Source organism: Calonectris borealis, chromosome 6 (genome assembly GCF_964195595.1).
Source record: "Calonectris borealis chromosome 6, bCalBor7.hap1.2, whole genome shotgun sequence".
Lineage (NCBI taxonomy): Eukaryota > Metazoa > Chordata > Aves > Procellariiformes > Procellariidae > Calonectris > Calonectris borealis.
In genome coordinates this window covers 40,452,088-40,469,020 of record NC_134317.1, presented here as the reverse complement: position 1 = coordinate 40,469,020, position 16,933 = coordinate 40,452,088, and the positions used below count along the sequence as shown (strand labels likewise).

At 37.4% G+C, this 16,933-nt stretch overlaps 1 protein-coding gene across 1 annotated transcript in view; it reads right to left on the bottom strand.

The window, feature by feature from the left end:
- The window catches only part of SPAG16 (sperm associated antigen 16), a 410,239-nt gene that overhangs the window by 187,421 nt on the left and 205,885 nt on the right, over window positions 1-16,933 (bottom strand). The window lies entirely within an intron of this gene.

Here is a 16,933-nt window from a genome sequence, read left to right as displayed (position 1 = left end):
GATATGAAGAAGCTATCTTCCACTGGAAAGTAAATATGGGTTCCAAAAATTACATTCTTACTTTTTGTAGTCTATTTATGAGTTTATCAGTAAAATAACTTAAGCCCAGAGAACTGCTTTCAAAATAGAATAAAATAAGTTCAGGGAAGAATATTTTCTTATTTCCCAAGTCCATACAATTTTCTACATATAAATTATTATTTAAGCATCGCAATTTTGTCTCTACTGACTCAGTATAAACACCTTAACGCATTCACTATCTCTTGGGGTCGTTGATATGTTATATAAAGGAAAAATACAGAGTTCAACTCAGGTTTGTTTGGCCAAATCTTCAGATATAAACTAGTATAGTTCTATTTCATTTAAGCATGGACATACGGCTTCAGACTAAAAGTCCATCTGGTTCAGTAACATGTTATACAACAACCAGTAGGGGATTCCTAATAAAAAGAAAGTAATAAGAAAAAGTATGTAGAGTGATTCTCCTATGAAACTCTCCCAGACCTAGCCTGTGGCTCAGGATTTCTTTGAGACAGAAGCTTTGTGCTTAACAAGCATCCATGGAGTTTTCTTCCATGACTAATTAATTTTTTAAAAATGCAAACCTTTGGCACCCTCAATCTCTTGTGTCAATGAATTCCAAAATTTAATTATGCATTGTGTGAAAAACTATTTTGGGGTCTTAAATACCTTACTTCATTTGATGCTTCTAATTCTAATACTGTGATTAAAAGTAAACACTGACTACAGATTTACCATCTCTAAACCAATTGTGGTATTATAGGTCCCCTATCATATTTTACCCAGAAAGCTGAAGATTCCTACTCTATTGACTCATCCTCATACAGAGGTCATTCCAACTCTTTGATCACATTTACCAGCTTTCTCAGCACCTTTTGAGCTGCAACTGAAGAAACAGGCACTCAAGGAAGGTATACAATGGCACAGTAGAGTTTTCTGGTTTATTCTGTATTCTTCTAATTTGATTTGCATTTTTGGCACTACTACACAGAAATTTTCAGAAAACTGACCACAGTGGCTCCAAGATTTCTTTCCTGAGTTCTAATAACTAGTTTAGACCCACGTACAATTAGGACCATTTTTTCTTACGTGCATTACTTTGCATTCATCTATATTGACTTTCATCTGCCACTTCACTGTCCAGTCAACTGTTGCGACTGGAATTCTTTTCTTATATTTCTTCACATGCAACCTTCATTTTACTGCCCTGACTAATTAGCAGACTCATCCACCTCATTCTCTTCCCCAGTTTCCAAGATCATCTTAATAACTTAGGTCCCAGCACAGATCCCTGTGGGACTCAAATAATAATTTCTCCATTCTGAAAGTGACATTTTATTCCTATCCTTTCACCAATTTTTAAACTCACAAGATAAATTTCCTTTTTGCTTAGGACAGTTTTGCTTTTTTGAGAGTTTTTGTCAAATGACCTTAAGAAGAATTGACTGAAAATCCAGGTATACTGAATTTACAAATCTCCCTTGATCAAATCCTCAGCAAGCCCTTCAGAGAACTCTAACAGATTTGTGAGGTGTAATTTCCAAAGCCATGCTGACACCTCCCAATGCTTCACTATAACAAATGTATCCATGTATCCTGTAATTTTGCTTCTTAATACCATTTCTACCAACCTTCCCAGTACCCAAGTTAGACGAACTGATCTACAGCCCCTTCATCCCAAACTCTTAAAATATTGAAAAAAGTTAATGCAGCCTTCCCAAATTATACCAGGAATAATGGAGGTTTTCTATTGTGTTTACTAAAAAAAAAAAGAAAAAAAATGTTTGGGGATAATACACAAAAATACAGGCCAAAAATATTTTAACCTTGGGTTTTCAGACCAATTTCTGCTGTTATCTCACCAAGAAAAGTAAGATGATTTCCCCTTTAGGATCCAATAAACTCTGCTTTCATTTGAATAATGGAAAATGTGCTATCACAGGCGGTAGGAATCCTTCTTCCAAATCTCTGGATATAAAACTATGGGAACTGAAAACAGCTCAAGGTTTGATCCTAAGCACTACTGTAAAACTTTGTCCTAAGAATATACTCAGAGATACTTCATTCAGTGTTGTAGTGTAAAAAAAAAAAAAAAAAAAGAAAAAAAAAAGAAAACACCCAAAGGTCTGGGAGGGGTGGTGTCAAACTTTTTTTTAATATTCTTCCTTTCCTTCTTTTCCAATAGGTGTTCACCAGATTGTTCTGTAAAAGTACCTACTAAGACAGCTTGAAATATGTGCATGATTTACCTGATAGATCTTAAGGGGGAACTTGCCATTATGAAATATCACCTACCTAAACTTTTGACTATTTTTAACAGTTACGGTTTAGATTGCTATTTTTTGTGAAAATATCATTATAATCCTCATTAAGGCAGTTACACCCCCATGCCTAAGACAAAGCTTTGAGAGATTAATCTCTCAAAAATTTTAACATCGCACAGGAATAATTCTGAAGCTTTTTTCACATATACCAAAGCATAAAGGCTTGAAGCCTGAGTAAGGGTTCAGAGAAGACCCTAATTTTGTCAAGCTGCTAGGAATAAATGTGCTTTTATTAATGAAACACTTGTACTTTTAATAACTCAAGCTAGATTTCACTTTTGGAGACAGATAAAATTAGCGAAATGACAAATTATCATACCCCTTATCCATTTATGAAATAAGAGCTATTTTAAAACAAATTCAGAAGCAGGTATAAAGTGGGACTGATGAAATCTATAATTGATTCAGAGGGTAGTATGCACTGCCACTGTTGTGAATCACAAAAAGAGATTTATTGCTTATGCATTTTTTAATACATAATCCCCAAAATGCTACATGAAGAACCGGTTCCTTGGGCTGAATTTTAAGAATACACGATCCAGGCAGTGATGAAAATCTTTCAGAAAACAGATATGAGCAGGAAGGTAGTTCAAATGGATTCAATTTGGCAATCTGTGGCAGGGGAGAGTTACAAATGAGGTTTAGCACTCCTTACAGATCAAAGGAGGAAAAAAGTGGAAATGGAAAACAAAAGCATAGCTTGTGCACGAAGTTTTGAGGGACAGACTGACAGTGGAAGAAAGGGCAAAAATACTCAGTAACAGAGGGACCCAATGCCCCAGTCCCCTGTAACACAAGTTCCCTAAAGCATCACTTCATTAAAGAAAGGGGAGTTGCATCAGTCGAGGATCTGCAATTATGCATGTATGAACTTACTGTCAGTATTTCTGGGAAACACAAACTGCTGCTTATAGGAATGATGGCTCTCAGAGCTGTTTTAGCACTGGTCCTGCACTTTGTGGTCATGAAATCTTTGCCGCACACTAGTATTCAAACCAGACACACACATAATGAAAAAAAAAAAAGTGCTGTGTCAAGCCAAGTCAGGCATCTAAATCAAAATGCTGCTCTTAGAAAAAAATCTTATCTACTTAATAGCTGATCAATAATGATATACTTTTTCTGATTTGCAGAATTTTTTGGTCCTGGGAGATAAAAGAAACACTCCAAATTCTGAGGTAATGTTTTGTTACCACAGCTGCAACATTTCTTTTACTGCACTATTGCTCTATACATATGATATAAGATTATCTGGGGGGAAAAAAAAATATATCAGGAGAAGCAGATGTTTTTAATGATTTAGGCTGTCTAACAGTCTATGATACCCACACAGTCCTCTACCATATGACTGATTTTCAAACAAAATGCATGCTGATTTTTATATTAAAAACGTATGAAAATATGAGCATTAGATGCTCAGCCTTAAATGTCATCAGCTATATGCATAATCTTCATTTGAATTTAAGATTGATCACTAACAGAGAAAGCTCCAAGTAACTCTGTGCAGTGTGTATATCTTTAATTCAGAGAATAATAAAACACTTCAATTCTTTCTTACCAAGCAAATCAAAGAACCAGACAACATATTAGGATGCAAGAACAACGTAAATCCTATGTTTTTCTGTCACTTAAACACATTCACATATATGCAATTAACTTTGCCAACTTTTAGAAATTTGGTGCTTTTTTTTTTAAAGAAAGTAGCAGTACATTTGTGTACAGTGCTCTATGGACCCAATCAGTTGGGTTTGTATAGTCTTGCTTGGTCTGTTTTGCAGGTTTTCTGTTTAGACTTTCTAGCAGACCAAAGCACTATAAGGGATGAAATACGCCTGTATAGTTTAGAACAAAGTATTTGAGAGGAAAAAACTTTCAAAAGTTCTAGGCAATGGAGAGTCTATGACACCTGTAACCCCTGCATTGTCTCTATGGATAGATCTTTTTTCTTAATAATAAATGTGCATACAGTTCTACCTTTCAACTGATTTCAGGTATTCCTAATAGATGCTATAAACCTGACCTTCCAGAAACAATTAGAGTGGAAAAAAAAATTTGGACATGTTAATTCTGCGTTCCACAAAAGCAGATGGAGCATTAACTTCTCAAGCCTTAACAAATCTTTCCTCCCTCGTATTCTAAACACACACATTTCCTTTCATTATACATTCCTCCTTCTTCCAGCTTTACTGTTCTCACTACAAGATGCCTCTCCATTAATACTTACTGAGTTGTAGACATATCAGTAATTAAGAGTCACATTCAGCAACAACATGAGCCTTTGGCACAGAGTTATTCTACAACATTTCGGGTGACTGATTACCTTTCTGGAATACCAGTCAAATGAAGGCAATAGCTACACTGATAGCGTTGCCCTGTAAATATATCAAACGTAGTATCAACAGTCAAAGCAGCTTCAAATATTACACCTCGTTCAAATATTTCTGGATGATGGACTTAGATCTGAACCTAAGAAATCTACTCCAGGGATATTACTCAGGTTACCTCTGAAGATGCTGTGGAATGTAGACCTAGCAAGCTATTCTGCTTCACAACATCAGCTGCCAAGCAGGACCACAGATCCCGCCCTTCAAAATTTAAAAGGATTGTAATTTTGCATCAGCCAAGAAAAATGATAAAGCCATTTGTATCATTAGATCTAGCTGCCTAGGACATCCCTCTTTCAACTTCTCATATCATTGACTGGAGCAGTACCTCTTCAAAACCACTGAGCATTCTTGGCCAGCTTTATGCTGACTACTGGTGGAGAGAAAGAACATCTTGCTCTACAGGTTATTTGGTAAATAACAATAAGGTAGACTTCTCTGTCCAACATATCTCATCTTAAGAGTTAATCGCAGGAGTATTATTTTTAGCAGTTGCCAGGAACAGTACCGTGAATCAGACATATATTCTACATGGCATTAAGTGAACGTAGCAACATCCGTGCTACTAGCATTTGTAAGTATTATTTATCTAGCGCTGTGGACATGCCCGGTGTTCTGCAGACAAACTAAGATACAGCTCCTTTCCTGAGACAATTACAGTCTAAACCAAAAGGCAGTGAGCAAAGCCTTACACACAGTGCTGTCAAATAATGGTTCTCAAAGCAACACACTAAAACAAACACAGCTTGTGTTAAAGTTTTGTGTCCTAAAAGAGCTGCAGCAACAGGTAGCACCTGACTGGACCTCAACCGTACAACGTAAGCATCAGCAGATCAACAAAAAATTTTAAACATACGGTTTAAAACATTACAGGATTAACAGTCTTTTACCATGGCAATTGAAAAACACTTTAAAAGCAATATTCCAACTGCTTAATTGGAAAAATGATGTCTCTTTTATTTACTTCTATTCATGCAATTGCTCTAAAACAAAATTCTAAAAAGTACTATACTATTTGCAATATCAGCGCAGGTGGACCCTAAGCACAGCAAAGCCCAAGGGAAAAACTGCAAATACTGTTAAAGATTACTTTAATTTTGCTGACATTTCATGTTAGGCCAAAGAGGAAAGATAAAGAAAGGAAATGTCTAGAAAAACTGAGTTATTCCATGAAAAACAGAACTAATGAAGCCTGAATGCCTATGAAATTATCTTTTGCCTCTTCGTCCCATCATCTTAGCTGTTGATTAAATAAATATATCAGGAATTGATTGATCCTTTAGAGTTCTGTCTTCCAAGTTTCGTCAGAATTAGCCTGCAGGTTAAGTTACTAGAGAGCATGGGAGAGGGTGTAAGGAACATGCGCAGAAGCAGCATAGGGAAGGCAGGGGAGTACATCCGTGTAAACCTCCATTTTCCTTGGAAACAACATTAAAAACAGTGATCCAGACAGTTACAGTTAGGAAAGTATATACCTACCACTGGGGTCCCACCTTTGGTTACGAGAGCTGTATTTAAACACTCTCTTTTCCATTTGATACTAAAAACAATGTAAGAGACGGAAATACCAAACATCAATTCAGCCATGCAGTCATCGTAACTCTTCTTTATTGTCCTACTTTGCCACGGTGTGCTTTTGTCATAGCACCTCATTTTCTTCTCATCAGAGAAGGTGAAAATCGGGCTGAATTTAAAAAAGGTTGGGGTCAACATATTATTTTAGATGTTCCCAAAAAAAACATTGAAAAGAAAACAGGTGATTTTTTCCACACCAGGCAGGAGACTTGCACAGTTCCTTATAAAGGATGATGTGGATCCAACTCTTCGTGAGCACAAAGAAAGATGGGACAAAGTTCTAGAAGAGGAATACATCAAGGATTACATGGAAACTGCATCTAGCTCAAGAACCTTTGAAATAAGAAGCAGAGTCCAGGAGGGTACTAAGACAAAACCTCACAAATGCCTTTCCTATTCTTATCCATTCCTAGGCATCCCCTGGTACTCACTGCTGAGGACAAGATGATGGCCCAGAAGAATTGGCATGTGCAGCCATCCTTAGGTTCTTAGCCTGTATTTGAACAAAACACTCCGGAGCAAAGATTTTGTTTCTAATAGATTTTGTAACCTTGAAACAGACTTGAGATAATAGTTTACTTTTTTTTGTTACTGGAACTCTGAGTCACATTAATTATTTACAGTGACATTTCTTATTAAAACCCCTAGGTTTTTTGATATCTGTGGTTTGTTTTGTGTGTTGCTTTCACTACCCTGATGGACTACGTGTCTAAGACACATCTTATGTAGTAATTGTAATATGTTCCAGCCTTCAGAATAATCTTAAGCCCAATTTTACTCCTGTTTTATTAATAGACATAAAATGTCATTTATACAGAAGGTGAATGCCAGAATACTCAGCAGCAGAAATACGAAAATACCTTTTCTTTTCCTCATTTATCATCAAAGCTGAGGAAAAAAAAAATTAAATTTCAAAAATGCGAAATCAATCATGAACTGACATTCTATAAACCAATAAATAAGTTTCAAAGCCAGGAAGCCCGGCAGTAACCAACAGATGGTGGACGGTACGTAGGTACATGGCTTTTTGTCTGAGAAGAAAAATGCAAGCATCCCGCAAAAACCTGTGACACAAGGCTATTGGCTGGAAATCTTCAGAAAACTGTCAATGCATAGCATGCCAAGTGCAAAACTCAAGGTAATTTTTCATTCTACATTATCTAATGCTAGATCTTTTTATCATATTTCATGCTTATATATTGACCCAAGACAGGATAACTGTTTCCCCCTGCCATTCTACCTGGCTGACATCAAGGGAAAAAGTAAAGCAGTCTTTTGGCATAGCACCATTTGTCACTGCTTCTAGATAAGACAGACCCTGGGACTAGGCATCATAAAAGTAGTAATCTTTTGTTTCAATGAAGTTCACCTTCTTTATTAAAACTTCCTTGAGGCTACATTACACTTCAAAAGTGACAGCTTCACATCTGTGATAATTTAAATATAACATGCTCCTACTACCAAAAAGAGTCCCAGTATGGTATATATGAATTTTCAGACAACGAATTCAAGTCATTTATAAACAAGTTTCAACCTAACAAGTCCTCCATATGTTAAAGCATTTTCCCTTTCTGAACTGAGTACTGATGACAGAAGCTGGCATATCTAACCATACACACACAGAGAAATCCTGTTTCGCTTGGCACCTTTCCCACTGCTCTTCCCAGCTTGTCTCTGTCCCAGTGCACAATTATTCCTTTATTTGAAGGTTTTGGCCCGCTCTAAACACAGCCTATAGTTTTGCATTCAGGATCACTATAATGATTTTTTTGTTATGTCCACAAGGTAGCAGATTGCTCCAATTCGGGTTACAATCTATACAGGCCACAGTCAGGCCTGCTACATTCAAATCTATCAGCTTGCTAAGATTAGCTTGGTACCCCCACAAAAATATTGAGTGTGTTACCGATCACTGCAGGCTAGTCTTTTTAACATCTAAAAAATTAGTTAGCTGTCTTTCAATGTCATGTAATTAAAAGTAGTTAAATGAGATTTTAATATAATTTAGGCACCTGGTAGAAGGCAGTTTTTAGTACATGTGAAATTGCCCTTTAGGAGGCTTTGGAAGCGCACCAGGTAAGGAATAAAAATGAAAAGACAAAATATAAGCTAGTTAAAATACTTAGAGATTAGATGTAGCAAAATGCATGTCAGCAGGACCGCAGGCACTAGACAATGCAGGGCTCTATCTAAGATTTAAAGACCAATGAATAATTACCTTTTTAATAAAAAAAATTATGTCACTTCTAAAAGCTTTCTGCCAGTGCATGTCCAGCATCCTACACCAAAATTCTACACCTATTACCAAGGGGTAAGAGCATTTGGGCATCCTATTTCAAGCAGGGAGCTTGTAGGAGCCTAGCCAGTGATACCTGCAACAATTATGAAGGCTGCTTATGCTGAAGGCAAACAGTGTTTCTGGGTCCAGTTGTACCATCTTGCTTTAGGATATTGCCAAGTAAATTTTCCTCCGTTAACTTAATGAGAAATAATTATTTTACCTGGAATTAAATATAAGGAATAAATATAGCAAAACTACCACGTTTTCCAGAAGTGGTAGCTATTCTGTACCAACTATTCCAATACTTTCCCTCAAACAATGCCAATGTAAGTTAAAGTGTTCCTATTCACTGTTACATTTTAAAAATAAATTAGTGTACTTAGCCCACATAAAATCAGGCATAGTACCAATCAATATCCATGACATACATTAAACAGCGTGCTATTACTGTGTGATACTTAATCTCATCACCCATCCCATCCAGCATGGGTCATTTTTCCTCCATTGGAATGACTCCAAAACCTCAAATTTTAATGAAGGGCTGTTGAAGTAGAGAAAAATATAGTTTGGAAGGAGTTCAGGTACATGCATTCCATGTACAGAGCAGATTTATGACCTATACTAACAATGATAATCCTGTGTCACAGTTCCTCTGAAACGCAAAGTTGTGGATCAGTCATTTCAAATCCATTATCATCTCCAAATGGTTGACCAGTCTAATCTCAATCAATAGCCAGTAATGAACCACAGCCATTAATCCCATTTGCATGTTTGTACAAATCGTCATTTTCAAGCTGCATATTCATATACATAGAGAGTTCGATGAGTGCATAGAGATTTCACAGCCTGTGGAAAGTTCTGCACTGGGATTTAAACATTTCCCAGGCACCTGGAAGAATATTTAACTCATGCTGTGTAATGATCTCGACAGTGAAGCCCAAGAAAACACACAGGACAGTGCACTAGCCAAGTGTTTGTATTTTGGGCAACTGATGATCTTACTGAGCCATGCCCTGGGCATATGAACATAACCAGAGGCAGGGAATGAGTTACTGGAGATAGTGATCGATAACAATTTGAAGTCTGAGAGTGGAGGAGGAATGGAAATGCTGAACATGAACAGAATCCTGGGTTGGTACAAGAGAAAGCAGCATACCAAAAGTAATATAATCTTCCATCCTTTCATACAAAGGCTTTGTATGAAAACTGAATTTCCATTCATGAGACCGTGCAATCTAACACCTGATTGCTCAAGAAAGGGCAGAAACAAAAAAAACAAAACCTCAAACCCAACAACTCTCAAATCTGATCTAAAGTGTGGACACATATGCTGTGGCATTCTTTCCTTCTGTTCCCCATTCGTTTTATGTACACACTACTCAATGCAAAGAATACAATTACAACAAGCTAAGAACATGGTTCCACAGCCACGTCCTTCAACGGTCAAACAAGTCCCGATGGTCACTCACAGTTAGTCAACTCCAAAACATTCTCCAAACGGGCTCACTGTGCACCAGAGCTGTCCAAGTCTAGGGAATGGAAGCGAGTGGCAGCATACAGCCCGAGGAGGAGAGGCTTAGGATCCTCCCCTTCCACAGCAGCTAGCCATAGCACTGGCACGGGCACAGCAAAACCTGCAGCATCAGGCAACACAGGGATTTGAACCTCTACCTAAATACTTCAAGCCAGAAATGTAACCAAATCAGTCAGTGATACTGGTAAAAAAGCCCCCTCACCTTCTAAAATCTCTTTTAAAAAAATCTAAGCGATATTTGCGTAAAACCCAAGCCTCCTACCTTTAAAAGGGACATTTCAGTGCAATTCAATTTTTGTAAATATTCTAGATATTTAGGGTTTATTTCCAATTCAAATATCTCAGACATTGCCTCAATTGAATTGCCATTCTCTAGTCAACTCTAACACTAATGTTTGTTATTTTAACAACATTAGAAGAAAGCTACGCTTTAGGAAACGCACATTTTAACAACATAACAAACATGGATATCTCCTTAGCTGCTCCACTAGAACCCTTGCAGCAGACTTCAGGGAAAAAACAATTGCCTTTATTGCACAGAAGAAAACAATAATGAAGCAAGAATGTTAAAGGCATCAAGATTATAATTGCACACAAAGAAACATAACACAAGAGATTCTATTAAGAGAGATGTTTTGACGTGTATAACAACTCTGAATAGAATGAGTGACACGTTCAGCAGAAACACAGCATCAGACCAGCGAAACTGAGACCAGCCCAAGCGAGGAGGCAGCTATCTCCCTGTAATTCCAACTCTCCATCCTCAAACAGGGATGCTGATGAAGCTAAGAAGAAAACCTAAACTACTCCAAATCTGAAGCCACCACAGCGAACAACATCTTTTTCTCACAACCTAAATAAATGAATTGAAGACCCGTGAAACTGAATTGCTTCTGTTGACTCCCAAGCATCTGCTGTACCAGGACCAGGGGAAACTGAAAATCAGGGTGATGTGTAGGAAAAGAAATCCAAGAACTCCTTGAAGAGAAGGCAAATTTCTGCAAAACTTTCACAGAACATATTCATGGCTTCACTGAAGCTGAACTAATAGGTTTAGAAGTATACCATTTTATTGGTACTCTATAAAGAGATTTCAACTGCATATTCATCCTCACTTTCTCTATCAAAGTGGTTATCATATAGCAATTATTTTCTTTCTTTCAAGTAAACACCAGATCTAATTACCCACACAGCTGATCAGAAAATTTCTTCTTAATTTCTGAGAGTCAAAACAATCACATCAAAATATCACTGAATTTGAATAACTGAATAAACTTTTGTCATAAAGAGAATGATTAAACTTGACACCTGTTTTGTGAAACCGATAATCACAATGCCTTTTCGACCAATATCAACAGATTGGTTTAATGCTCCTAACATTAAATATGGCTGTTGTCAGGCCTAAAATTCGGATAATGGAAGAATGTAGAACACAAGACAATCATTTAGCATAATGAGACTATTTCTACCTAAGCAAAGCATTTAGTACATTTTAAAACTATTTACCAACTATAGACAAGCATAAAATTTAAGTGACATATTATAAAAATAAGATAGCTAAAAAATAATTTAAATAATACTATAAAAAGACTAGCTATCTTTTTATTCCCATTCAGAGTTCAAATGTATCCAATGTCAAATACTTTATACTGTGGGTATGAAGCTTGAGGTCTTTTTGAAAGAGGCTTTAAAGAGATGTTTCATATTTGTGATGGAGGGGCAACAAATTAATCAGTAAAAGTGGCATTAGTTTGTCTGGGGGAAAAAAAAAAAAGGAAAAAAGATAGCAAATGAACGAGGTAAAGATTAGGCAAAAGAAACCACAGAAGCCCTGTAAGAACTCCCTAAGAAATTCTGAGTTTGAATTAAATTGTTTGATTTGGCCAAAATGGAATCCGCTATTATCATATTAAAACTGTTTCAAAAACAAAACTATAGTGTTGACACACCAATTCTTTGGCACCCCCTCTCACTTTCTCAGGGAAAATTCTTTGAAAAATTGTGGCCAAGGATTCAATTTTATCTGACAGAACGTGTGTGTGTGTGTGTGTGTGTACATAGAAAAGTACAGAAATATAATCCGATAAAATACATTACGTAATTAAAAATAATGAGTAAAATCAAGGGGTATTCCTTTGTGAGGGAAATGCAATCCTTCCTCAAACGTATAGCTGTACGAATTAAGAACTTGTTTCAGTAGAAAGTTACGGAAATGAGGGTTTCATGTTGTCACAGCCTCTGTTTTTCAAGCTGCTGACAGTTCTGGCCAGCAACCTGTGGGCCAGGTCCTTCCCTCTGGCCCCTTGTCTCCTCCTTAGGAGTAAGCCAGCTGTGGGGCTTCACCTGGCCCCAGCAGCTGAGTGACCGCCGGAGCAGCAACTGCTGCGAGGAGAGCAAGCCGGAGGGATGTGCTGCTTCTGGTGTTCCATCTGGCTGAGGGCGGTGGGACTGAGCGTCCTCCAGCAAGCACAGAGTGCTGGTCAGGGGTGGACGTCACTGATGCCTCTCTGGGTACCTTTCCAGGTGTTTTGTAAGTCTGAGTAACATCCCTTGGAAGCAGATTGTTCTGAACTCTTTTCTTTGCCCTCTTACATACACTTTAACTGTCTTTCCTAGTGTAGTCTTTGCTTTTACTGAAAGCAAACTGCCACTCAGATAGTCTTAACTCTGGGGGAATTCAGGAAAAACATGTAATTTGGTAGCTTGCTTGGAAGCAGGCGTATGCTCATATAAATGCCCTGTAAAACAGGATTTACATTTCAGAAGCCACATTCCTTTCTCCCTCCACCAAGACAAAGGGAAATGAAGTTTCTCACTATGTATCCAAAAGAAAACTAACATACAGGAGACAGAAAACATACACACAAATTAAGAAACCAACCACACTTTTCACAATGTTTACAACTGCAACTCCTTAGCAATAGACAAGAAACAAAAAAAGAGAAAAAACAGTTGGTGTAAGCATCCTATCATAAATTTCTAAAATGCAAGAGACCTTACTTTGTTTCAGTTAAAATAACGCTTTAAAGGCTACAGCAAAACACTTAAAACACCACAACCAGACTCCAGACACCTTTTAACCAGCTCCCACAGTACAAGAGCTTTTTAAAAATCTGAGCCATGTGTGCTATCCAGCAGAAGATACTTAACTAGACAATCAACAAAATGGCTGTGATATAAAATCTTTGGTCTTGAAAATAATATGTCATAGTTTATCCTAAATATTGGAAAGGTTTCCTACTATTTATTAGTTTTACACAAAAAATTCAATAGGTTTTCAATCACTGGTCTCGAAATCCAGTAAGTGTGTAAAGCCACCTGTGAAACTAACTACAGAGCGGTTTCATCAAAGGGCAGCATCTTATTACACTATATTTTCTTCCTGTAATTATTTCAGATACACATTTGAATTGCTCAATAGGAGGACTGCTTCTTCTGTCAGCCAGTTTCCTCCCTTTCCTCTCTTCAACTGTTATCAGCATTTCTCTCTCCTGCTGTTTGCTGAATTATTGTAATGGAGATATTATTAGTGAATCACTCTAACTTTGAGTGGTCAATATTTCCACCAACCAAGACATAGAAGCCAAAGGTAGTTTTTCATTAAAGCATGGTCATTCTGGATGAAAAGTGAAGCCTATTCAGTTACCACACTATGGAACTGCAGACTGTTTGCTTTTTAAAATCAATATAATGATAGACTCTTAAGGTTCCTGCTATAAAAGAAAGAAGTTGCATTTTTTCCTGCAAAGTATTTCTAGTTTAGAATAGCTTTCAAGGACAATTCTGGTAACTGAAGGATATATTTAAAATAGAAAACGTGATGCAAAGTCCAAACACATTTCTACAATTAAAGCAGCTGTGACTCAACTTCAAAATGCATGCAATAGTAACTTTTTTTTTTGTCTTCCTATTGATGTGGAAAACTACTTCTTTAAAGCAGAGGTAACATCGTTGCAGAACACTAACGGTCTGATTATTAATGTTTCTAAAATCAAACGTACCAGATGGCTCGTGGTCTGCCGATACAACCATCTCAAAGACAGAAGATCAGAAGGACTGGGGTAAAGGAGGGCACCTGATGATTTGGCAACAAAGAAAACCTCCAGAAGTTTGGACTTCTGCTGGGTACCCTGGCCTGCGTAAGAAAACGCTCCTCAGCATGAGAGGAGTAGCAGAAAAACAGGATGCACAACAAAACAGGATCTAAACGTGTAGCAAAGTTACAACTATTATCATCCCATACTTTCCAAAAGCACATTGCAGAACTGATCTCTCTAAAGAAAAATGAGATACAAACATTGCTTTTTCTTAAAATAGATACTCATCAATAGTTAACACAGCCCTCTGAAATGATACAAAGCATATTATATATACATATACATCCCAAAACCCGACAGAGAATAACCAACAGTTACACGTGCCAGAAGAGATTAGTATGGGTAGAAACATTTGGCTTGTGGGAGTGGGTGGAAGGGGAAAAATTTTAATCAAATCCATTACCTGGTTATTGATTTCTCTTTGCCAGACTGATCCTGTAGAATACTTATAAAGCCTTTGACATTGAGACGTTTGGCCAAAGATATTGGATTAGACTAAGCAAAAGCTGAGCTTCTCATGTAATCTCTCATATTTCATTTATATGTGATTTATTCCTTTGTCCAGCAGAGGCTTTTTATTGATAAAAATAATGAGATTGAGAATCCCAAAGGAAATCTAATGCCCACCCACTCAAACATGTTTGTGAAGTAAAAACAGTAAGCTTTGTAGGCCTGAGAGAGAATGATGTTATGTGAAGACTGCTTCCTTGTATAAAAAGTACGAAGCTTGCCAAAGACTTTGAAATAAACAAAGCTACTTTTGAAATTAAAATTTTGCTATACTTGAAAACATCAAGTACACAGCTAACGCTTTATGCTGGGGAACTGACTGAAAAACTTCCAAAATAGTTTTTTCTTTGCAGAATAAATGAATGCAACTTTTTTCCTTCGACTTCCTGTATTAGCTCAGTTTGATAAAAGATCTTAACAAATGTCTAGTCTGCTAAATATGATGTGTTACATAAAGCCAGTTAGATAACTGAAAATTAATTGTGTCACTCAAAAGAAGCTTCTAACCATTGTCAAATTTAATACGTAATCTGGTAACTTTGTTGCTGTTCAAAGGCTTTGTTGAACTATACAAGAATCCAAGATTCTCTAAGAAATTAAATCATTATGCCTTTTCAATACAAATGCTTTTCAAAAGTCCAAGTAAGATGTAGCAGTCTATCTTGCATTTCTTTAATACCTATCAACAGTAATAAAAGGATAAATAAAAACCATCTGTTTCTGCAGTAAACCCTGAATTAGGTTTTAAAGTCTCTATTTCAAGCTACAAATCAGAATAATTCTATGACACTGATAGCCAACAGAGACCTTTGTGATTAACATGAGTCTTACAACTCTCTTATGTTAATGCTTAAAGCAGAGTTAGTGGCTTTTAAGTCTCAGCCTTGTTTAACGTACAATGTGGAACTCAGCATTTATGACTCAAAAACTAGCAGAAAAAGTCTTCTGAAGCTCAGTGTTTATGGACCATTTATTAACAGTAATCTCCAAGATCCTTTCACCGAGAGGACCATAAGTCTGGTTGGCTCAGTGGTCAGACAGAAAGGGTGAATGCTGACATTTTTCTTCCTCCTCCTCCCTGGCTCTCAGATGTACACAGCAGCTTGCCTGACCAGTCTTACTCTTCATTTGAACACAGAGCTTCTTTTATCAGTGACCCCCCGTGAAACCTCCTGGGGCAGTGAGGTCCCGTGTGTACCTACAGGCCACAGGCCATGAGCATTGTTACCTACAAAGGCTAGTTTTGCCTTGTTTCAGCTCCTCACTCTCAGGCCGAAAGATGCAATTAAGGGTACTCCATAATTTAAAGAGCGATTGATCATGAAATCATCTCAGCTTTTTTCTGAGATTTCTGTATACAGAAACCTCTGTTGTCCATAATGAATCCAGCAGTTCCCTGAATGGGCAGAACACATCTCTGGGATGTGTTGCACTTGCTGCACATCTGCAGGCCACCCGGGCACCATGTGCTCAGTACTCCCAACTGGTCTGGAAGTAGTTGACAAACTGGAAGCATATTGCAGAGCAGTACAGTGCCTACATGGTGAATTATCTGGGAGGCCCAGGGCCTGCGTAGACAAGTTTGGGATTGGGCAGCAATCCCGTGAAAACACACACAACTCTAACGCCACGAAAAAAACAATCTGGAGCACAACAAACAGGAGGGTACCTGAGCACATCACAGCTGAAACTTTTGCATAATGGAATTTGAAAGGGTCCCTGATGGAGCCGAATTCTCAGCCTGTTCCTTCCTTGACATCTCAAAGAATTTCCTGAGTGGGTTAGCATGTATGGCGTTACCTTCGCATGACTGTTGACCCAGCCTGGGCAGTGGCTCTAAGGGATGGGTGGTAACAAAACCCAAACACTTTAAAATCACTGACTCCAAACCTTTCTTCTTTTCTTCCTGTTGGCAGATTTTTTGAAGAGCCCCAAAAGTGTATGTGAAGGTCTCTAATTAGAAAGAGCCTGCAGTAGCATAGTCAAATCACACAACGTTAAATTACAGCTTACACACAGACAAATGCTGCTGTATTTCACTAAAACCAACAAACATTAGCTTGTAGCAACATTTTGTAGATCCTGGAATCATAACTTAAGCAGTAACTGTTTGACCTGAAGTCAGGTCAATAACTATAGCATGAATACTTGAAAGTCAGTACATTAAACAAAATGGCATAATAGATAATTTTTGTTTCTTCTCATAG